A 24,084-nucleotide genomic window follows, 5' to 3' on the forward strand; every position below is an offset into this window, starting at 1 on the left:
TTATTCTTTATGCATCTTGATATTATTCAATTTCTATTCTCTCTCCTAATCCTTATTCGCATCCATATAGGAAAGTGTTTTCATAATACATGTAGTGTTGAGAAATGAATTATCATTATGCTTTTATTCCTTCTCAAGATACACGATTATCCTTATTATGTTCATATGAAAAGAAGAATGATTTTCATTTCCTAATGATAGTTCATTGCCATAAAAAAGTTAATTGGTATTAAGAGGAATTTTCATTCATGCATTTTCAATTATACAAGTCATGTTTCATTCAAATTAAAAGATTTTTGAAGTCCATGTGCTAATGACAAGAGTAAAATTTATACTCTTGAAAATTCGTGTGAAAGGATATGTCTTGATCCTACCTGAATTTTTTAAATTGATTCATGTGAATATGGGAGAATGAATGCTCAAGAATTCATATGATGCGCAAATCGATTTTTGAGAAATTCACGCAACCATGATCACTAGCATTATGCCCAAAGCAAAGTAATTCGGATAGTTTTGGTTCACCTAATTAAAAAAAGATTCTTGATCTCTTCCAATTAAAAAAACAGATTTTTAGAATGAATATGGGTTTTTGAACAATAGATTTATTGGATTTGGATTGTTAGATTGTCAAATTGTGATGTTCCAAGTCTCTCTAATTGATTTTCTTTAATTGAACTCTATCCAAATTAGGTTTCTCCTCTAATTGATCTTCCTTAATTAGTTTTGTATCAAATTGGATTTTTAAAAAAAAAATTGATCTTGGATATTGATCCTTCACAAAATGAATTTGGATCCTTCTTAAAGTAAATTTGGATGTACCCAAATGGATTTGGAGTTACTTAAATGGATTTGGATTTACCCAATTGATTTTTTAGATTTGGATTTACCTAAATGGATCTTAGATCCTTCTCAAATGGATTTGGTTTTGGATCTTCTTAATTGGATCTTGGATCCTTCTCAAATGGATTTGGTTTTGGATCTTTTTAATTGGATATTTGATCCTCCTCAAGTGGATTTGGGATTTAGATTTTTTCAAATGGATTTTGGATTTAGATTTTCACAAACGGATTTTTGGATTTGATCTATCCAAATGGATTTGGATCCTTCTCATCTGGATTTGGATCTACTTAAATGGAGTTGGATTTACCTAATTAAATTTTAGATTTGGATTTACCCAAATGAATTTGAATCTACTCAAATGGATTTGGATTTACCCAATTGGATTTTTAGATTTGGATTTACCCAAATGACTTTTGGATTTGGATCTATTCAAATGGAGTTGGATTTACCCAATTGAATATTAGATTTGGATTCACCCAAGTAGATTTGGATCTACACAAATGGATTTGGATTTACCCAATTGGATTTTTGAATTTGGATTTACCCAAATGGATTTGGATCTACTCAAATAGATTTGGTTTTGGATCTTGGATCCTTCTCAAATATATTTGGTTTTGGATCTTTTTAATTGGATCTTAGATCCTTCTCAAATAGATTTGGTTTTGGGTCTTCTCAATTGGACCTTGGTTTTGGTTCAACTTAAATGGACAAGGATTTGACCTTATCCAAATGGTTTTGGATCTTCTTAGTTAGATCTTGGATCCTTCTTAAATGGATTTGATCCTTCTCAAATGAATTGGATTTTCCTCAAAAGGATTTGTGACGCAATGCTACGGTGGACTCGGTACACAACGATCCGCGATCCAGGATCCATGATCCAAACATATCCAAATGCATGCAGAAGCTTATACGATGTAGGGTCTGAATAGAAGTATAGAAAACAGATTTTCGGGACCTGTGCACTCTGTTTCAACAGAAGCAGTCCAAAAAAAAGTTGTGCCCAACTCGCACAGCTTTCTAACGAATCCAAACACACTAGATTCAGGGCAGGAACGTCCGCTCCACGGACTCAACACCGGGACTGCTAAACAAGTCCAACTCAGATTATTGTATTTCAGGGACATCTTGTTTGAAGTGATTTTTGGCCCTTCAAATGTTGGAGTTTGCAAAAACTCACAATTGACGAAATGAAGGTCAGATTCATACATTTCCAGAACACTAAAGATCGCAATTTTCTAATGTTTCTACAATCCTCTATGAATTTTTGAATATCCGATATGATATAGAAATATTATTGCAGGAATAAAAATTCAAATATTGGATAACAGCAGAAATTGATATTTTCAGAGCACAACAACAATGAGTCAATAAAATCTTCAAACATGAAAGTTGTAGGTTTCGATCTTAGATTTTTATAGAATTAAAAATTTCTAATTTTTATGCAAAAGATCTTCAGATAACGGCAAAATACAAAATACTACTAGGAGTGTTCTGAACCAAATAAATAACAGTGGGTAATTGTGAGTCTGAGACATTGACAGCCATTTTCGGGGCCTCAAACGATCGAATCATGAAATAGTCTCAACTACAAAGTCGGAAACAATCTTCTTAGATTTCCAAAAAGCTAAAGAACACGAAAATCAGATCAGTATCGAGGCTGATACGATCATTTCTTTGAAAAGGTGTCTCTGACGAACCGAGACAGCGATTTCACAAATTTTGTTGTAACAACAAATTCCAAATCACACTGAATATTTTGGGAATTAACTTGATTGAACAATTCAATTTTTAACATAAAATGATCTAATCATACATTAAAAAAATGGAATAATGAATGGTCATACTTACAAGCAAGCAAAAATGATCAACACAAGTTTCATATGATCAAAGTAAACAAACAAAATGAAGAACCCGTGATTATCCAGTTTGCAGTTGGAATGGTCGTCGTTGGGAAGTAACTAACGCCACAAATGAACCATGAACGAAAGTGCCAAAATCTCAGCCACCACGAACTCAAGTATCACACACCACGGGTGATCTTCACAAGAGCACCTTCCACGCAAAAACGAAGTTCGATTTTTCTTTTGACACCAAGATAGCTTTCTTTTTAGCACCAACCGCACCAAAACTTGATTTTTTCTTAGTCTAGCACCAGCCACACAACCAAAAACGAAAATAAAGAAGCCCCCTAACCCCTTGGTCTACCTCCCTAGTTAAGGGCTTAGGTTGCTTGGGAAGAGCCATAATAAAGAGACCTTGGGCCTTCCCAAGCTTTGCACCAAAAATGAGTGTGCAAGCCTAGATTTTGTCAAATGCTAATAACTCCACCAACAGTCCATTTTTTACTTTGGGCTGGTCAACTTGAATTCAAATGAGGTCCAAGATGGACCACACTAAAGTGGCGCCACCTAGGACCCTCCTCATGAAGACGGATCAAGATGCGGATCCAAATAGGTTGTGAATTGAATCCTACACCAACACCAAGAGAAGCAAATTTGCAAAAAAATAAAAACTACTCTTGGACCCCATACACCCTCTAGTACCACAAAAAGATCCTACAGGGTACCAGAACTATCCGGATCCGTAGAATCCGGCTCCTAAAAAAAAAGATTACATGAAATAATTATCGCTAAAACAAAGTCCAAAGTATGATTCCACAATGGAATCAAAACAATAAAAGGAGCACGATGAGCATCACCTAACTAGGAGATCCACTAGGACCAGGGATGTCTTGCAAGCATGTAGATCGCCTTGGGTAGTGATGTGCTGAACGGGTCTGGATATTTGGATTGGAATCCAAATCCGCTTCTGTCTTTGGATGCTCTGCATCATCCCCCCACGTTAAAAAGGCTTCATCCTCGAAGTTGACTCCTCGCGTTCAGCATCACCACGGTACCGCTCCAAGTGTTTGACGTTGAACACGTTTGAAGTTTTGAATTGAGGTGGCAACTAAACCCTCTAAGCATTAGAATTAATGATGTCAGTAATTGCATAAGGACCAACGCGCTTAGGCACCAACTTACCATGCAACTCAGGAGGTAAACGTTCTTTAGTAAGAGTAACCCATACCGGATCTCCAAGTTCAAACAATACCTATTGATGCTTCTTATCATAGTTTTCTTTATACTTACTGATGTTGTCTTGAAGATTCAAATGTACCTGTTCATGAATATCTTGCAACAAAAAAACACGATGTTGAACAGAATTTAAAACATGACCAACAACAAGAATAGGAGCTAAGTCAACAGGAGAACATGGATTAAAACCATACAAAATAGTAAAAGGGCTAAATCCAGTAGAACGATTCACAGATTTATTGAAAGCAAATTCATCTTGTGCAATTATTTGAGTCCATGACATAGGTTTATCATTAATTAGAGCTCGCAACAAATTTCCTAAAGACCGATTAACAACTTTAGTTTGACCGTCAGTCTGAGGATGATGCACAGTGCTAAATTATAGATTGGTTTCTAACTTTTCCATATTTGACACCAAAAATGACCTACAAATTTAACATCTTTATCTGAAGTGATATTTTCGGAATGCCATGCAATTTATAGATTTCCTTAAAAAATAAATCTGCAATATGAGATGCATCCATGGTTTTTCTACACTGAATGAATCGAGCCATTTTTGTGTATCGATCGATGACCACAAAGACAGAATCAAGACCATGAGAGGTCTTAGGTAATCCTAAAAAAAAATCCATGGTTATATCTTGCCAAGGTTTTTCAGGAATAGGCAACGGCAAATACAACCCAGCATTTGTGACATTTTCTTTCGTGATGTGACATGTTTTTTTGTGATGTGACATGTATGACATTTTTCTATGAATTTATTCACTAACTTTCGCATGTGAGGCCAAAAATATGTTGAAGACACTAAATGCATTGTCTTGTCTCGACCAAAATGTCCCTCATTATGTATCTCAGAAATCAATCGTTGCCTCAGCGAACAGTCTGGGATATAAAGTAAATTGCCTTTAAATAAAAATTCATCAACCAGTGAGAAATTGTCATAAGAGTGACTTGTCACTTCATTAATAATTTTTAGGAAATAGCTATCTGACTCATATAGTGATGTGAATTCCTCAAAACCCCAAACAGAAGTTTTTATGGTCGTCAGAAGAATGGTTTTCCTACTTAAAGCATCAACGTCAACATTATCCTTTCTTGCCTTATGCTTCAACACAAATGTAAATTCTTGCAGATATTAGACCCATTTGGCTCTACGGGCATTCAACTTATGCTAACCATTGATGTATTTGAGAGCCTCGTGGTCAGTATGGAGAATAAATTCTCGATGCACCAAATAATGCCTCCAGTGCATTAATGCTCTGACGATAGCATATAATTCCTTATCATAGGTATTGTACTTTAATTTGGCTTCATTCAGTTTCTCACTAAAATAAGCCACAGGTTTACCTTCTTGACTCAACACAACACCTATACCTACACCAGATGCGTCACATGACAACTCGAAAGCAAGATCGAAATTAGGCAAAACTAACACGAACATCGAAGAGAGATAGGATTTCAAATACTCAAATGATTGTTGAGCCTCTGGATTCCATTGCAAGGTCTTGCCTTTGATACAGTCAGTCAACGGAGCAACAATGTTGCTAAAATGCGAAATGAACCTCCTATAGAAGGAAGCTAACCCATGAAAGTTACGCACGACAGTAATGGAGTCTGGCACAGGCCAATCTCGAATTGACTCGACTTTTAAAGGGTCAACAAATATACCTGTCACCGAGACCATGTAACCAAGGAATAAAACTTCAGTGGCCCAAAAGAAACACTTATCGATAGATGCATAAAATTGTTCCTTTCTGAGGATATCGAATACTAAACGTAAGTGTTCCAGATGTTCAGGTTCGGTTCGACTATATATGAGAATGTCATCAAAATAAACGACCAAGAATTTACCGATGTAAGGTCAAAAAAATTGATTCATGATTCTCATGAAGGTAGATAGAACATTGGATTGACCAAATGGCATTACGAGCCATTCATAGAGACCATCACGAGTTTTAAAGACGATTTTCCTTTCATCACCAGGCCTAACTCGTATTTGATGATATTCGCTATGCACATCTAACTTAGAAAATATTTTTGAACCAGTCCATTGGTCCAACAAATCATCCAATCTCTGAATGGGGAACCTATACTTGATGGTTATCTTATTAATAGTTCGACTATCAATGCACATCCGCCACGTTCCATTCTTTTTTAGAATAAGAAGAGCAGGAACTGCACATGGACTAAGACTTTCACGAATGTGACCCTTAGTCAATAATTCTTCAACCTGTCTACGAAGCTCTTCATACTCCGTAGGACTCATGCGATAATGCGGAGCATGTGGCAATACCGCACCAGGATATAGATCGATATGATGTTGGACTTCCCGCAGAGGGGGTAATCCGTCTGATAATTCATCGGGAAAGACTTCACAAAATTCCTCTAAAAGGGGTGTGACTCTAGGATCCATGGTGTCAAACTTTGACTCACCACGCGATGAATCAGAATCAACAGAGAACAAGAAGTAACACATGCTAGCTTGACTCAGAGCCTCTTGGAGCTCGTGTCTAGCAATAAAAGCACTTGAAAGATTAACTTTTGAAGGAGCAGGTTTGGATGAAGTGGGGTGGGAAATTTGAGTGAAAACTGGAGTACGAGAAGATGAAGCAGATGATGAAGATGAAGATGAAGATGAAGACAAAGGTGGTAGATCCTTGAATGGCTTTAAATGGATCTTCCGCCCCTCGAATGTGAAGGAGTATGAGTTAGATCGACCATTATGAATAACGGAACGGTCATACTGTCATAGTCTTCAGAGTATGATATGACTAGCATCCATGGAGAGCACATTACACCATACTTAATCGAAATAGGTGTTTCCAATAAAAAATTTGACCAAGCATTGCTGGTCGACACGAAGATCAACGCTCTTTTGGAGTCAGGACATCTGATACGAACGGGGATGAGTCTTACAACTCAAACCTAGCTTAGTCATGACTTCAACCGAAATGACATTCTCACAGCAATCTGAGTCTATGATGAAACAACACACTTTCCCATTAATGGTGCAAGAAGACTCAAATATGTGAGTTCTTAGTCATCGATCACTCATTTCTTGCCTCGGAGCTAAACAAACTCGCGTCGTGATTAGTGTTTCGCCTCGATCAGGTAGCAACACATCCTCTTCCACAAACTCTTCTTCTGATTCTTCTTCAAAAGATTAAATCTTCGGGTTATAAATGGGGTCAAACTCAGGATTGAATTATACATCTTCTTCCTCATGAACTCCGTCAATGAATAAGGCTTTGCCACAACATTTACTGGACTTATGACCGAGTTTCCCACAAGTTTAGCACTTGATGGGAGTGCTCGAACTAGAGGTTCTAGTCTGGTTTTCTATTGGGTAATTCTGGCTCGCAACCCTAGGTGGGTTTGACGCAATGGGGTGACGGTAGGGTGGGACAACTTTCACATTGAAGACCATAGGAGCCCACGCTACTGGTCTAGTCACAAGGCTAGGCCTAACCAAGGCCTTTCTCTGGGTGGATCTCTCTCATTGATGTGCTTCAGACACAGTCCAACACTCTACGAAGTTCAACATATCTTGTAATTGGAAGTTCAGTCCTCCAATATACTTCGAAACTAATTGTTCTTCACTCTTATGGATGTCATTCTGTGCCATGAGATCATGAAATTCTTTGGTGTATTGATCCACCGATCTGGTTCCTTGTTTCAGACTTTGATATTTCTGATATAGCTCGCGATGACAGTTTAACGGTAGAAACTGAGCATGAAGCTTCTGCTCCATGTGCTCCCAACGCTTAATCGGGGATCGACCCTGATGTCTGCATGTCTGCTTGAGCTGACGCCACCAAGCTGCAGCTCGACCCTTTAATTTGAGGGATATCAATCCCACAAGACGATCTTCGGGTACCTCCTTAAACTCAAGGATTTCGCGAACTTCGCTAATCCAATCCAGGAATTCTTCGAGAGTTCCAGTTCCCTTGAATTCTGGTATATCAAAATGCAAGCTCAAATCCCAATGGAATCTTTGCAGTTGTAGGTTATCTCTTCTCTATGGACTTCATCGATGTGACTCGAAGTCATCATCAGAATCATACGATTGAGTTTCACGGTTTCCTCGAGAACTGTGTGAACTCCTCTCATCACATCGATAATTAAATCTAATATTTTTGGCCATTTGACGAGTTAAATCTTCAACTTAGCAATTAGCCTCGTCGAATTGTCTTTGCAAATCACACACCGCATATCGGTGGTCATGATCATCGTTTCTCCTATTAAAATTATTTTGACCTCGTCCACACATTCGACCCGCCATGGTGAATAGTACCTAATAAAATTTTTTGGCTTCCCACAACACCAGAAATCATGTCGGATTGAAAAATCCAATAACCCTTGCTCTGATACCAAATGATGCGATGCTACGGTGGACTCAGTACACACCGATCCACGATCCAGGATCCAAATGCACGCGGAAGCTTATACGATGTATGGTCCGAACAAAACTCGGGAAAGTAGATTTTTAAGACCTGTGCACTCTATTTTGAAAGAGGCGGTGCAAATGAAAGTTGTGCGCAAATCACACAGCTTTCCAACGAATCTGAACACACCACATTTAGGGCAGGAACGTTCGCTCCACAGACTCGACACCGGGACTGCTAAACAAGTCCAACTCAGATTATCATATTTCAGGGACAGTTTGTTTGAAGTGATTTTTGACCCTTCAAACGTTAGAGTTTGTAAAAACTCATAACTAACAAAATGAAGGTCAAATACAGACCTTTTCAGAACACCAAAGATAGCAATTTTCTAATATTTCTAAAATCCTCTATGAATTTTTGAATATCCAAAATGATATAGAAATATCATTGCAGGAATACAAATTCAAATATTGGATAACAGAAATTGATATTTTCATAGTACAACGACAATGAGTCAACAAAATCTTTAAACATGAAAGTTGTAGGTTTCGATCTTAGCTTTTTACAGAATAAAAAATTTCTAATTTTCATGCAGAGGATCTTCAGATAACAATAAAATATCAAACACTACTAGGAGTATTCTGAACCAAATAAATAACAGTGAGTCACTGTCAGTCTGAGACTTTTACATCAATTTTCAAGGCCTCAAAAGATTGAGACATGAAATAATCTCAACTACGAAGTTGGAGACAATCTTCTTAGCTTTCTGGAAAGCTAAATAACGTGAAAATTTGATCAGTATCGAGGCTGATACGATCATTTCTTTGAAGGTATCTCTGATGAACCGAGACAGCGATTTCACGAATTTTGTTGTAACAATGAATTCCAAATCACACAGAATATTTCAAAAATTAACTTGATGTAAACACCCCAAATTTTCACTCACCTTCCTGATATCTCCATCAATCAACACATTCCAGTTCTCCGGAATCAATAAAAGGGTAAAATGGTCATTTTCTGAGATTGAGCCTTGCAGAAAGTCCTAAATTCCATTCCTAAATCTCAAAATTTCTCTATTTAGACTCAGAAATAGCTTCAAACTGCAAAATTTCAAAATCCTGACAAGAAGCTAGAATTTTCAATCTCTAATTCAGAGGGGGCATTTCAGGAAACATGTCTTTGCATGAGCATTTCATATCACCGCATTGCACAACATGTCATTTTGAGATCAAGAACTCCTGATTTTCAAAAGTATCAATCCAGATTCGGATTTTAAATATTTCAAACCCCTGGGTTTTCAAAATTGCCAATTCTTCCCATTTTACCCCCAGGACTCCGAATTACAAAAGTTTTCTCAGGAAAACAATCTGGATGGTTTTTTATATTGATTTTTAAAATTTCGTCAGTTGGAAAGAAGGGGACACAATTTTAAATTTAGAAGACTTTATTTCAAACTTTTACAAAAAGGGCTCTGAATTTCTCCGCATCTTGTTACTTTTGCCTTGAAGGACCATTTTCTTCTAAGTTTTGAAATCAAGCCAAATTTTGCTTCGTGTTTTCTAAACTAGCGTACTATTATAAAATCCCAAAAGGAATTTAATTTTGCTTTTATTTCAAATAAATGACGTGGGACCCGCCTTGAGGTGGTGTCACACTAAAATTCTCAAGTATTTCTCTTATTTTCAAAACAGTGCCCATCCGGAGATGGCACCAATTTATAAAACTCTTTCTTTAATTTAATTTTCAATTTTAGTTATTCTTAAAATAATTAGTGGGCCCACACAAAGGTGGCGCCTCACTAAAGCTCCTTGCAAAGAAAAACAAACTTTTTCAAAAAAGTTTTCAAATCCAGTGAGGTGGCACCACCTTAAAAAAAAGAAAAAAAAGAAAAGAGAAAAACAAAATCTGTTTCTTTTTAAAAAAATCATTTTTTTTACTCTTTCAGCCCCAAATGGATCACCGCGAAACCCTTATTTTTACCTAAGTTTCAATTTTTTTCTGAAGAAAGGGAGCCGTCCCACTCTCAAAACGGCGAAAATTTCAAAAAATTTTAAAAGGTTGTTTTAAAGGTTATCAAAAGGGGCTAAAGAGAGGGAACACTCGGATTTGGGGGAAAAGGCAGGGGCGGCTGGCTATTAAAAAGCTGGGGGTTCAGTTTTTGAAAAAGGGAGCTCTGGAGATCCCCCATCGGTGATTCTTCTTTTGGCCCCTCTCTTCCACTTCCCCCTTTATCAGCTCTCTGTCCATCTTGGCGAACAGGAGGCCAATCTACGAAGCCATCAGCCATCTTCCCTCTTTCCGCCTCTCCTCCTCTCGGCTAGCAGGAGGTCGACCCCCAAACTGCCTCCCCCTTTCTCTTTATCGATAGAATATCCTTTGGATTAAGGTTTCTGCCTTCCTTACAGCAGGAACAGAAATGACTTCTTCCCTCCTTCCTATCGGCTGGAACCCTCTTTTGAAGACCTTTCTTCCCTTCTCACGACCCCCTCTGACTTTCATTGTTTTTCAGAAAGGCAAGTCCCCAACGGCTGGCATTCAGAAGCTCTAACCTACACGATCGATCTTCTGCAGAACCTTCAAAAGGAAGAGATCTAGTTGGCTTTGCTGAATCTAGGTACAGACTTTTACACTTTTAATTGAAATGTGCTTCCTGTTCATACCTTGCATAGTGTCGATCCATCACATTTAATGGTGTGATCTGCGTTTTGCCTATCTTTATATATTTGGAACCGATGACACCTCGCAATGGTGTTATCGATTCCGGTGAATTACCCTGTTTATGATTTAATGGTAGTTTTCCTCTAAAGATTTCACAACCCCATTTCATCACCATAACCTGGAGGAGCAAGGTTCTATAGGTAAATTCCTGGTTTTCAGTTTCAGTTTCAGTTTCAGATTATGTCACATTGGGTATCGATGGTTACATTCCTGTACCGTTGATGGTGTCTTATTTTCAATGTCACCATCCTCTGCAAAAAGGTAGTGAATCGAACTTCCTGTGTCATCGCTGGTAATCCCTCCATTCTTTTGTAGGTAACTGTCTTCATTTTTAGGTGTTATGCATAACATTCGTTCCACATTTTTTTTTGTATGTTAGGAGTCTCCTTAGGTTCATACATATTTGGCCATCACAGCTGCATATCTCGGGTTAAATGATAGTCCAGTGAGACTATTCGTACAGTAAAAGAGTGTCATTGACAATGACACTACATTTAATTTCGTTGCCCATTTCCATTCTCTCCTATATTGCATCACTTTTTTTATGATCTTGTATGATTTTTGTGCTTCTAAATCATATACTAATGTGCTTAGGCTTCGTACTTCATATGTAGCTGATCATGCATATAATTCAGGGTTTATTAACATTTAAATATGCATGATTTTATAAAATAATGTTTCAAAAACCCAATTTTATGTTAGTTTTTAAGTAAATGTGCTAAAATGATTTAAAATTAGAAAATGCATGAAAAATAGTTTTATTTTACATTCTTATGCCTATTTTAGTTTTTGTAGTTGGTTTTAGTTTTTATTAAAAAGAAAAAAATAAAAAAATTGGAGAAAAATAGTTTTATATTCATTTTAAGTGTTTGTGTTTTTTTTTTTAGAAAAGAAAAAAATATAGTAGATTAGTTTTTGAAGTTTCTTTATAAATAAATAGTTTTGTTTTTGAAAATTTTCATAATAAACCGATTCATACGGTTTTCTTTACTTTTGAAAAAAAAATAATATAATAATAAAAACAAACCATTATATGGTTTGTAATTTTTGAAAATTAATGGAAAACTGAAAAAAAAATATATAAATAATAATAACACAAACCGGTTGGAACCGGTTTGTATTTCTAAAAAGAAAATTGAAAACCAAACCGGCTGGAACCGGTTTGGAAGTTTTGAAACTGAATAATTGTTGTTACAAATCGGTTCCAACCGGTTTGAACCCTTTTAAAAACCCAAAAACAGAATCGATCGGTGCTTCATTTTGTGCGCCAAAAATTTTTTCTCTTCCCCCTCTGATTTTCTCCCTTTGTTCCCTTTTCCCAGTTGCCGGATTCTTACTTCTTCTTCTTCTTCTTCCAGCAGCCGATCTTCTTCATCCGGTGGCAAGGAGCTTCTTCAATCGGTGGCAGCGCACGAGATGGAAGCCACCTCTTCCTTCCTTTCCCGATAAGTCGTCATCTACCTCTTCTTCTTCTTCTTCTTCTTTTTCGTTTTAATTCCATGAATGATAATCTGCTGAATCTCAATTTGTAAAATAAAATAAAGAAGAAGAAGAAGAAAACATAAAAAGAAAAAAATTTCTGTGAAGAACTCCGGCGATGGACAAGTATTCTGCCGGAATGCTTGTTCCGATGAATAAGTACTGATGATTGATCAAATTCTTGATTCAGATTTAGTGAATCAGTTTCTGTATATCAGAAAATTAAAAAAAAAAAAAATTTGTTCTAATCAGTATCGATCATCTGGATCGATTTCCAGTTTTTTTTTTTCCTGGTAAACGTTGCTTTTCAAAGCTTATTTTAGTATCAATCGGAGATCTAGAATGCTGCAAAGAACCGCCAGGATACAGGTAAGATGATTAGTACATGAAATTTCTGGATCTGCCGTCGATGCGGAACTGTTTTCCTTGATTATCTACCTCTGTTCTCCAACGAATTTTTGGTTCAAAACTAATAGAGATTGATTTTTGATTTCATCAGATGTGTGAATAAAAATCGATATATCAGAGTCATGTAATGTTTTTAGAAGGTAGCTACTTGAAATTCTTGTTTTACATGTGCTGTATTTTCCTGTTTTAGTTACTTAATTTTCTTGTTTTTCTTTCATCTGAATCATCCGTGCATTCTTGTTCCAGCATTGTGTAGCTTCTGTTTTGCATTAGTTAATTTTCATTTTGCCTATAGTTAGTTTGATTCAGCTGCATTTTCATTCGTTATTCCTACATCAGTTTCAGCATTTACATATTGTTATCAGCTATACATCATTAATCTGAGTTGAATCGGTTTTATTCTCAGCACAACATTGTGCTTTGATAAAAATTGGTATCATGTGCTGATGCTGTATCGTTCTTTTAGAGTTCCATTCAATCCAGTATTTGTAAATTGCATTCAGCAATTGTTGTCCATCTGCATATGCATACTCTAGTCATTTTGCATTCTTCAATCTTCTGCATATTTCACATAGCATACTTCATATGAAACTCATTCCACAATGATTCATAGTATTTTATCTGTGCAAGATTAACTTGGTGAAATACAGTGTGTTGTGAATTCATCTGAGAGTGAGAGAGTACAGTGAGCAAAGTAAAGCAGAGTGTTGTGCATTGTGTTGAATGTGTGCTGTCATTGAGTATGAGCTGTGAGAGATAGTTTGAGTGTATTGTGAAAGTGAATGTTGTTTGAGTGTGTTGAGTGAATTCAGTAAATTGTGCTTTAAGTGATAGTGTTGTCATTTAGCATTTAGAAATCATTGTCATTAAAACTTGTCATTGCATTTCTTTTGCATTATCTTCCTTTGTTTCAATTTAGATTTTAGCATTTATTTGGTACATTTTGCATAGTATAGTTTTGTTCTTCTCTTGTGCTGCTCGTGTGCATTTGAATTTTATAGGAAAGCGTGGAGATAGCAAGCAAGTGATATCTTGTACACACGTTCGATACGCAACATGAGGCACAAGTGTAGAAGACACCTTTTGTTGTTCTTTTAGAATTAGAATTTTAATTGGGTTTGTAAATATTGCACTTTACGCCCTCTGCGAAGGGTATTCATTTGTTGTAATAGCTAGTTGTTTTTACTTTCTTAAACATTTTACATTTCAATAATTTAACAATAAAGAATAGTTTAGAATTGTGTGCTTGAATACGATATATTCCCGTTCCCTGAGTTCGACCCGGTCTCATCCACTAGTGAGAACTGGTTTTTATTATTTGATGTCTGGTTTTCACATGATTTTCATATAAAAATCTTTTTGAAATTACAACTATTTAAAAGAAGACATCAAATTTTTGGCGCCGTTGCCGGGGAACGGCGTAATATTAGTATTCACTTTATTGCCTAATGTTTGTGTTGCATTTAGGTTTAGAACCACGTATGTGCATATCTTAGAGACGAGCTTACTTTTCTGTACAGCCCACCTATTAGGATTCCCTTAGAGGTGACTGTGTACGATTGGTACCGTACACATAGATTTCATATTTCTTATGCATAATCTCTGTTTTGTGTAACTGCGTGGTGTTTGTTTAGTTGTTGTTGTTTTTAAGTTTCCTCGCTTTGTGGTTTGCGTGGTTTGGCCGCTTAGTGGGTTAGTTAGGTAGAAAATCCAAAGTTAGGACGTGAGCTACACCGGTCTACTACGAGGTGTATGCAAGGGCGACGCTCACTTGACCCTGAGCTAGTAGAGCCGATTGAGGACCCCGAGTCCCTTATTAGGAGAGCCCAAAGATCTGCAACCATGGCTGAGAATCAGCAGATTACTCGTCCACTTAGGGAGTACTTCATGCCTAACACCTATACTCCCGCCTCCTGCATCACAAGACCTGATGTAGGAGCGAATCAGTTTGAGATTAAGGCCAGTGTAATCCAAATGCTACCCTCATTTTATGGCCTTAGCAATGAAGACCCATATCGTCATCTCGACGAATTCTTAGAGATTTGTTCGACAGTGAGAATCAACAACTTTGGAGATGATGCTATGAGGTTGACCCTGTTTCCCTTCTCTCTGAAGGATAAAGCCAAACACTGGCTGAAGGCGTTAGATACAGTTCGAATTACCACGTGGGAACATATGCAAAGAGAATTTTTAAAAAAATATTTCCCAATCGGTAAGACGAATCAGTATCGAAAGGTCATCACCAGCTTTTCGCAAATAGAGGGGGAACTGTTCCATGAGACTTGGGAGAGGATGAAGGATCTTCTCCGCAAGTGTCCCCACCACCAGGTGCCTCGCTGGCAACTGGTGCAATATTTCTATGACGGTCTTACTGAGAAGAATCGTCAAATGGTTGATGCCGCATGTGGGGGCACTTTCATGCTCAAAAGTGAGGATGAAGCGTGGTTGCTCTTTGAGACATTAAGCGAGAATTCGATGCACCACGCGACAGCTTCACGGTCTGATAGAGTTGCACCTGTACAGGATAGCGCTAAGAAGGCAGGTATTTTCGAAATAGGGATAAACCTTGAGTTGAGCAACAAGGTAGACCAACTGTCCTAGAAATTAGATCAATTGTTGTTGGGTCCCTCTCCTGCCATGCAGGTGTGTGCGTTATGTGCGAGTCCTACACATCATGTTCTCCAGTGTCCAGTTGCGCCACAGTATCCTGAGTTTGTCCAAGAGCAAGCTCAGATGGCTCAGAACTTCGCTAGGCCCGCACCCAATCCATTTGCCAATACTTACAACCCGGGCTGGCGAAACCATCCAAATTTCTCATGGCGTAACTCACAGGCCCAAGCCCCTAACCCTTCCCAGAGTCAATCCAGGCAAGGTGGTTATACACCTGGATTTCACAGATCCAATGATCCTCCAGCCCAACCTGCTTATACTCAACCCCATTTTCAGGAGCCTTCACCTAGTCAATCTTTTGAGGATAAGATTTTGCAAGCTTTGAGCTCACATACTCAGTCGATTGCAAAGTTAGAAACTCAAATGGGGCAGCTCGCTGAAGCACTTAGCAGGAGAAGTGAGGGGGCATTGCCTAGTCAGCCTATAGTTAACCCTAGGGGTAAAGAACCTCTGCAGAGTTTGCATATGACAGATACACATCAAGAGCAAGCTCAGGAGTAGTAACCCTTAGAAGTGGGAAGCAGTACCATTCGAGGGAGGCTGCAGAAGAAAGAGAGAAGATAAGTATGAAGCAGCCTGTCCCTAATGTTTTACCTCAGGAAAGCGAGAGGGTTCTTCCATTTGAGCCTTCCACAACCCATATTCCCAAAGCCCCCTTTCCTGAGGCGTTAGAGAAACTGAGAGTACTAGGTAAGTCGGGAGTAAACATGCAAGAGATGCTTGAGATATTCAAGCATGTTCATATAAACCTCCCCTTACTAGATGCCATCCAGCAAGTCCCTGCATATGCAAAGTTCCTCAAAGAGCTTTGTACGCAAAAAAGGAAGTTGAGGTCCCATGCGCAGAAGAAAATTCATTTGACTAAGCAGATAAGTGCAGTATTGCAGCACCAGACTCCACCTAAACTTAAGGACCCAGGGACCCCTATCATCTCATGTGTCATAGGAAACATCACTGTTGAGCGTGCTTTGCTTGACCTTGGGGCAAGTGTTAACATTTTGCCGGGTTTCTTCTATGACAAATTTGGATTGAAAGAGATGAAATCTACATGTATGACGCTTCAACTTGCGGATAGATCGATTAAGGTCCCGAGAGGGATACTAGAAGATGTTTTAGTCAATGTGGAGGATTGTTATTTCCCTGTCGACTTCGTGATATTAGATATGGAGGGAGTTGATAGCATCAGACAGACTCCTATTATTCTTGGTCGCCCTTTCCTAGCTACTGCCAATGCGTGCATTAATTGCCGCACTGGTGAGATGGATGTTTCATTTGGAAATAGGAAAATGAGGATGAACATTTTTTGTGCATCGATGGAGTCTGATACTGAGGAAGCTTCTTTTGAGGTTGATATCATTCAGGATATTATAGAAGTTGAGCATGATTGGTTGTTGAGTGATCCACCTCAAGAGGAGGTTGATGAATCATTCAAAGAGGATCGCCTTGATATGATAGATAGTGAGGCAGATAATGTCAGTGGGATTTGGCATTCCAAACCACTTCCAGAGTTAGCTGAGAAGCCCGCAAAGCAATCGATAGAGAGTCCCCCAGAGTTGGAGTTGAAGCCTTTACCAGCTTCACTCAAGTATGTTTTTCTAGGAAAAGAGCAGACTCTCCCAGTTATTATTTCTGCAAACCTGACAGATTCACAGGAGCATCAGTTGTTACAGGTCTTGCATGAGCACAAGGAAGCTATTGGATGGTCTATTGCGGATTTAAAGGGGATTGACCCCTCCTTTTGTATGCATCGGATCATTATGGATGAGGGAGCTAAACCCTCAAGAGAATCGCAAAGGAGATTAAATCCTCACATGAAAGAAGTGGTGAAGAAGGAAGTAGTTAAATTGTTAGATGCTGGGATTATTTATCCCATCTCCGATAGTCAGTGGGTAAGTCCTACCCAGGTTGTTCCCAAAAAGTCTGGGCTCACTGTGGAGAAGAATGAGAAAGGAGAGAGCATTCCCATGAGGATTACTATGGGATGGCGAGTATGTATTGACTATAGGAAGTTGAATAGTGCAACTAGGAAGGATCATTTCCCGTTACCGTTCATCGACCAGATTTTAGAAAGACTTGCAGGCCAGCAATATTATTGCTTTTTAGATGGATATTCCGGATATAACCAGGTGGCCGTTCATCCCGAGGATCAGGATAAGACAACATTTACCTGTCCCTATGGTACATTTGCGTATAGGAGGATGCCGTTTGGGCTTTGTAATGCCCCAGCTACATTTCAGAGATGTATGATGGCGATTTTCTCTGACATGATGGATGATGTCCTTGAGATTTTTCTGGATGATTTCTCGGTTTATGGCTCTTCTTTTGATGATTGTCTTCAAAAGTTATATCGTGTACTTCAGCGTTGTAGGGAGACAAATTTAGTGCTTAGTTGGGAAAAGAGTCATTTCATGGTATAGCAAGGGATTGTTCTTGGACATATTGTGTCCGAGAAAGGTATTGAGGTCGATAAGGCCAAAGTGGAGACCATTGTCAGATTAGCTCCACCGACCTCTGTGAGGCAAGTGCGTTCATTTTTAGGGCATGCAGGTTTCTATAGACGATTCATTAAGGATTTTAGTCAGATTTCTAGACCGTTGTGTAACCTGTTGTCGAAAGACCAGTTGTTTGTGTTTGATGATGCCTGTCTGAAGGCATTCTTAGCCCTAAAGGAAGCACTGACCACTGCTCCTATTCTCAGATCTCCTGAGTGGTCAGTGCCCTTTGAGATTATGTGTGACGCTTCAGATTATGCGGTTGGAGCAATTTTAGGACAGAAGATTGAGAAACGATCTCATGTTATTCACTATGCTAGTAGGACTCTTTCTGACACACAAATGCATTATACCACCACAGAAAAGGAGTTACTAGCCGTTGTATTTGCACTTGAGAAGTTTCAATCTTATTTGTTAGGCTCCAAAGCTATCATTTACTCAGATCATGCTGCATTGAAATATTTGATGAGTAAAAAGGATGCTAAACCGCGTCTCATTCGTTGGATTCTTCTGTTACAAGAATTTGATCTCGAGATTCGAGATAAGAGTGGATGTAAAAATCTTGTAGCAGATCATCTGTCTAGACTGACTATAGATTCATCTATTGATCAAGGACAGATTGTTGATTCCTTTCCGGATGAGCAGTTATTTCATGTCAAGCGTTTACCCTGGTTCGCGGATATCGTAAATTTTCTGGTTACTAGAGAGTATCCTGCGCACTGGAACCGGAATTAGAAAGATAGATTTTTTGCGCAAGTGAAACATTATTTTTGGGAGGAACCAGAATTATTTAGATCCTGCCCGGACCAGATGATTCGGAGATGTGTGCCCGAAGAAGAGTATCATTCCATTTTATCCTTTTGTCATTCTTTAGCTTGTGGAGGTCATTTTTCTAGTCGGAAGACCGCCGCAAAGGTCCTTCAGTCTGGATTTTGGTGGCCCACACTTCATAGAGATGCTCACGAATTCTGTAGGAAGTGTTTGCGATGTCAGCAAACAGGTCGCATTACTAAGCGCGACATGATGCCTCTTTTACCTATTCTGATTGTGGAGATTTTTGATGTTTGGGGCATTGATTTCATGGGTCCTTTTCCGCCATCATTTGGATTTACATATATTTTAGTGGCGGTTGATTATGTTTCAAAATGGATCGAGGCTGTGGCCACCCGGACCAATGATCATAAAGAGGTGCTTCGATTTATCAAGCACAACATTTTTAGTCGGTTCGGAGTTCCTAGAGCGATCATCAGTGATGGTGGTACGCACTTTCGTAATGTGCAGGTAGCTTCTTTACTTAGGAAATATTCTGTGCATCATCGGATTGCTACACCTTACCACCCGCAGACCAGTGGCCAAGTTGAAGTCTCTAACAGGGAGATAAAGCAGATTCTTGAAAAGACAGTCAGACCAGACCGAAAGGATTGGTCTCAGCGCCTTGATGATGCCTTGTGAGCTTATAGGACTGCTTTTAAGACCCCGATTGGTATGTCACCATTTCGATTAGTTTTCGGGAAACCTTGCCATCTGTCTGTTGAGTTAGAACATAGAGCATATTGGGCTATAAAAAAATTCAATTTCAATATGACCCAAGCTGGAGTCGAGAGAAAATTACAGTTGAGTGAGTTAGAGGAATTGCGTAATGAGGCCTATGAGAGTGCAAAGATTTACAAAGCTCGAACTAAGCATTTTCATGATCGATATATTGTTAGGAAACAGTTCGAGCTTGGGCAAAAGGTATGACTTTATCATTCGCGTCTTCATCTTTTTCCAGGCAAGTTGAAGTCAAGATGGAATGGTCCATTTGTTGTGCATAGGGTGTTTCCATATGGAGCGATAGATCTTTTTGACCCTCGTACGGGTGCTATTTTTAAAGTAAATGGGCAACGGCTGAAGCCTTATATCTCAGATACTGTGACAGGACAAGACATTGAGGATGTTGATCTTTTAGAAGTTTAGGACTCACACATGTTTGTATATATTTTAAAATTTTGTAAATATTCATAGAAAAACAATTTTTTTAAGAGTACTTTCATATAGTTCATGTGCATAATTCATAGACCATGATCAGGGTAGGCATATTTTCACATTTTAGATTTCATTGAGTTTACTTTCTTTCCCTCATTGATTTTATCTCATGTGCATTCACTTAGTTTCACATAAGCATGGGGGAATGCCACTGGGACAGTGTAATTCAAGCATGGGGGAGGATGTAGTAGCTCACCAGAATATTTTTGTCTACGTTCTTGCACATGTTTACACATATCTCATGAAAAGTAGATTTTTAAAGAAAGAGTTGAACTTATATGAATGTTATTTCAAATCTGATGTTTTTAGAGGATGTTTAAGCCCCACGAAATTTTTTTTGACATAGATCTAAAAATTATGGTTGTTTATGCGGATTTCAAAGAAATGATGATAGATACATGTTAGAATTTATTTTGAATCATAAATATGAATGTGCACAGTTTTATTTTTGAAAAACTAAGCAAATGAACAAAAGCGTAAAAATGAGCTCAAAAAGTGAGAAAAAGCATGCGTTAGGTTGTTTGGATAATTCCACAATCCTTAGTAGATGGAAATTAGATGTAAGTTGAAACTTTTAATTCCATTTTCGAAAAGGAGAGTGGAAAACTTCGTGATCCTAAGTAACTGAGAACAGATACAAGTTGAAATGTTTGACTCTCATGTTATAAGGGTGAATGAAGGAAGTCACTTTTATGTCTTAGTTGATATCTTTTGGTATGCATTGAAAAAGTATAGAAGATATTGACATTGCACAAGGCATAAAAGCAGACCACACGCAAGCTATATGAGAAAAATAAGTGCGCAAAAAGAAAAAGCGTGAAAAGAAAAAAAGAGAGAAAAGAGCTTAAAAAGAAAGAAAAGTTCAATGCTTAGAAGGGTGATTGAGAAAACTGTGCAGAAAACATATGAGTGAGGATAAGTAAATAATAATATGCTTTTATTGGATTTTCTAAGAATAAAACATAAATAATTGTGATATTTAGAAAAGTGAAAGAAATTCTTTTTCTGTGGTGGTGCATAAAAGACTAATTATATTTCGATTTTGAAATAATAGGAAATATTTGTGAAAACAAAGTCTTTAATTACCTACTGCTTATGAGGATGTGTAATATTATGCATACATGACAGAGATGTTTGTGGGTAGCATCACTGCAAACCCTCACGAGACCTTACTCGTCCACTGGCGTAACCCAGGGGTTGAAAGGGCTTGTTGCATGAGCTAAATGCAACCGTGATTCCTATGAAAGTGAGTTAGGTGATAGTTTGATTTCTTGCATTTTTCTAGTTTGCTCGAGGACTAGCAAAACATAAGCATGGGGGTATTTGATCATGAATATAATTCAGGGTTTATTAACATTTAAATATGCATGATTTTATAAAATAATGTTTCAAAAACCCAATTTTATGTTAGTTTTTGAGTAAATGTGCTAAAATGATTTAAAATTAGAAAATGCATGAAAAATAGTTTTATTTTACATTCTTATGCTTATTTTAGTTTTTGTAGTTGGTTTTAGTTTTTATTAAAAAGAAAAAAATAAAAAAATTGGAGAAAAATAGTTTTATATTCATTTTAAGTGTTTGTGTTTTTTTTTAGAAAAGAAAAAAAATATAGTAGATTAGTTTTTCAAGTTTCTTTATAAATAAAAAGTTTTGTTTTTGAAAATTTTCATAATAAACCGATTCATATGGTTTTCTTTACTTTTGAAAAAAAAAATAAAAAAATAATAATATAATAATAAAAACAAACCATTATATGGTTTGTAATTTTTGAAAATTAATGGAAAACTGAAAAAAAAATATATAAATAATAATAATACAAACCGGTTGGAACCGGTTTGTATTTCTAAAAAGAAAATTGAAAACCAAACCGGCTGGAACCGGTTTGGAAGTTTTGAAACTGAATAATTGTTGTTACAAATCGGTTCCAACCGGTTTGAACCCTTTTAAAAACCCAAAAACAGAATCGATCGGTGCTTCATTTTGTGCGCCAAATTTTTTTTCTCTTCCCCCTCTGATTTTCTCCCTTTGTTCCCTTTTCCCAGTTGCCGGATTCTTACTTCTTCTTCTTCTTCTTCCAGCAGCCGATCTTCTTCATTCGGTGGCAAGGAGCTTCTTCAATCGGTGGCAACGCACGAGATGGAAGCCACCTCTTCCTTCCTTTCCCGGTAAGTCGTCATCTACCTCTTCTTCTTCTTCTTCTTCTTCTTCTTCTTCCAATTAGTCTTCTTCTTCTTTTTCGTTTTAATTCTTTCTGAATGATAATCTGCTGAATCTCAATTTGTAAAATAAAATAAAGAAGAAGAAGAAGAAAACATAAAAAGAAAAAAATTTCTGTGAAGAACTCCGGCGATGGACAAGTATTCTGCCGGAATGCTTGTTCCGATGAATAAGTACTGATGATTGATCAAATTCTTGATTCAGATTTAGTGAATCAGTTTCTGTATATCAGAAAATAAAAAAAAAAAAAATTTTGTTCTAATCAGTATCGATCATCTGGATCGATTTCCAGTTTTTTTTTTCCTGGTAAACGTTGCTTTTCAAAGCTTATTTTAGTATCAATCGGAGATCTAGAATGCTGCAAAGAACCGCCAGGATACAGGTAAGATGATTAGTACATGAAATTTCTGGATCTGCCGTCGATGCGGAACTGTTTTCCTTGATTATCTACCTCTGTTCTCCAACGAATTTTTGGTTCAAAACTAATAGAGATTGATTTTTGATTTCATCAGATGTGTGAATAAAAATCGATATATCAGAGTCATGTAATGTTTTTAGAAGGTAGCTACTTGAAATTCTTGTTTTACATGTGCTGTATTTTCCTGTTTTAGTTACTTAATTTTCTTGTTTTTCTTTCATCTGAATCATCCGTGCATTCTTGTTCCAGCATTGTGTAGCTTCTGTTTTGCATTAGTTAATTTTCATTTTGCCTATAGTTAGTTTGATTCAGCTGCATTTTCATTCGTTATTCCTACATCAGTTTCAGCATTTACATATTGTTATCAGCTATACATCATTAATCTGAGTTGAATCGGTTTTATTCTCAGCACAACATTGTGCTTTGATAAAAATTGGTATCATGTGCTGATGCTGTATCGTTCTTTTAGAGTTCCATTCAATCCAGTATTTGTAAATTGCATTCAGCAATTGTTGTCCATCTGCATATGCATACTCTAGTCATTTTGCATTCTTCAATCTTCTGCATATTTCACATAGCATACTTCATATGAAACTCATTCCACAATGATTCATAGTATTTTATCTGTGCAAGATTAACTTGGTGAAATACAGTGTGTTGTGAATTCATCTGAGAGTGAGAGAGTACAGTGAGCAAAGTAAAGCAGAGTGTTGTGCATTGTGTTGAATGTGTGCTGTCATTGAGTATGAGCTGTGAGAGATAGTTTGAGTGTATTGTGAAAGTGAATGTTGTTTGAGTGTGTTGAGTGAATTCAGTAAATTGTGCTTTAAGTGATAGTGTTGTCATTTAGCATTTAGAAATCATTGTCATTAAAACTTGTCATTGCATTTCTTTTGCATTATCTTCCTTTGTTTCAATTTAGATTTTAGCATTTATTTGGTACATTTTGCATAGTATAGTTTTGTTCTTCTCTTGTGCTGCTCGTGTGCATTTGAATTTTGTAGGAAAGCGTGGAGATAGCAAGCAAGTGATATCTTGTACACACGTTCGATATGCAACATGAGGCACAAGTGTAGAAGACACCTTTTGTTGTTCTTTTAGAATTAGAATTTTAATTGGGTTTGTAAATATTGCACTTTACGCCCTCTACGAAGGGTATTCATTTGTTGTAATAGCTAGTTGTTTTTACTTTCTTAAACATTTTACATTTCAATAATTCAACAATAAAGAATAGTTTAGAATTGTGTGCTTGAATACGATATATTCCCGTTCATTGAGTTCGACCCGGTCTCATCCACTAGTGAGAACCGGTTTTTATTATTTGATGTCTGGTTTTCACATGATTTTCATATAAA

The sequence above is a fragment of the Nuphar pumila genome, chromosome 17 (genome assembly GCF_984573655.1).
Source record: "Nuphar pumila chromosome 17, dmNupPumi1.hap1.1, whole genome shotgun sequence".
Taxonomy (NCBI): domain Eukaryota; kingdom Viridiplantae; phylum Streptophyta; class Magnoliopsida; order Nymphaeales; family Nymphaeaceae; genus Nuphar; species Nuphar pumila.